Genomic DNA, 1,281 nt, shown 5'->3' with positions numbered 1-1,281 from the left:
TTCATTTAATTGTGTTATTTGTGCCCATTTAATTGGGTTATTTGTCTTACTTTTGTTGACAAACTGGTACATATTTTAGAGATGAGTCCCTTATCCGATATGTCATTGCAAAAGATTTTTTCCCAGTCTGTGGGTTCCCTTTTTACTCTCCTGGTGAAGTCTTTTGATGAACACAAGTTTTTAAATTTTAGCATGTCCCACTTGTCTATTTTGTCTATTTTTGTTTGTGTACTTTTCAAAATGTGTCAGTCTGTCTATGTCCTGGAATAGTGCCCTCATGTTTGTCCCTATTTTTTCATTGATGATCTTCATAATTTTGGGATTCACATTTAGGTCTTTAATCCATGTTGAGTTCATTTTTGTATATGGTGTGAGGCAAAGGTCTTGTTTCTGTCTTTTACATAGCGCTTTCCAGTTCTGCCAGCACCATTTGTTAAAGAGACAGTCTCTTTCCCATGTAATGTGCTTAGGCATTTTGTTGAAGGTCATTTGGCTGTAGGTGGGTAGGTTGATATCTGGATTCTCGTTTCTGTTCCATTGATCAATGTCTCTTTCGTTGTACTAGTAACAAGCTGTTTTTATCACTGTAGCCATGTAGTAAAGTCTGAAATTGGGAAGTGAGAGACCTCCAACCTTGTTCTTCCTCTTAAGCAGTGCTTTGCTTATCCTGGGTCTCCTTCCTTTCCATATAAAATTATTAATTGTCCTTTCCATCTCTTTGAAGAATGTTGTTGGAATCTGGATTGGGATTACATTGTATGTGTAAATTGCTCTGGTTAGTATTGACATTTTCACGATGTTGAGTCTTCCTATCCAGGAACATGGTATGTTCTTCCACTTCTGTAGGTCTCTTTGGGTTTCTTGTAGTAGTGCTTTGTAGTTTTCTTTGTATAAGTCCTTTGTTTCTCTGGTTATGTTTATTTCTAGGTATTTTATCTTTTGCGTGGCTATTGTAAATGGTATTGTTTTCTTAATGTCCTTTTCATCGTTATTGTTGCTATGGAGAAATCCAATTGATTTCTGTATGTTGATCTTGTACCCTGACACTTTGCTGAATCTTTCGATGAGGTCTAAAAGCTTTTTTACTGAGTCTTTGGGGTTTTTTTTATGTATAGGATCATATCATATGCAAATAAGGAGAGTTTTACTTCTTCTTAGCCGATTTGGATGACTGTAATTTCTTTATCATGCCATATAGCTCTGGCTAAAACTTCCACCACAATATTGAATAGGAGCAGTGATAAAGGGCATCCTTGTCTGGTTCCTATTTGAAGAGGGAAG

The sequence above is a fragment of the Chrysochloris asiatica genome, unplaced genomic scaffold (genome assembly GCF_000296735.1).
Source record: "Chrysochloris asiatica unplaced genomic scaffold, ChrAsi1.0 scaffold00447, whole genome shotgun sequence".
NCBI lineage: Eukaryota > Metazoa > Chordata > Mammalia > Afrosoricida > Chrysochloridae > Chrysochloris > Chrysochloris asiatica.
Note: the sequence above shows the minus strand (reverse complement) of the source record.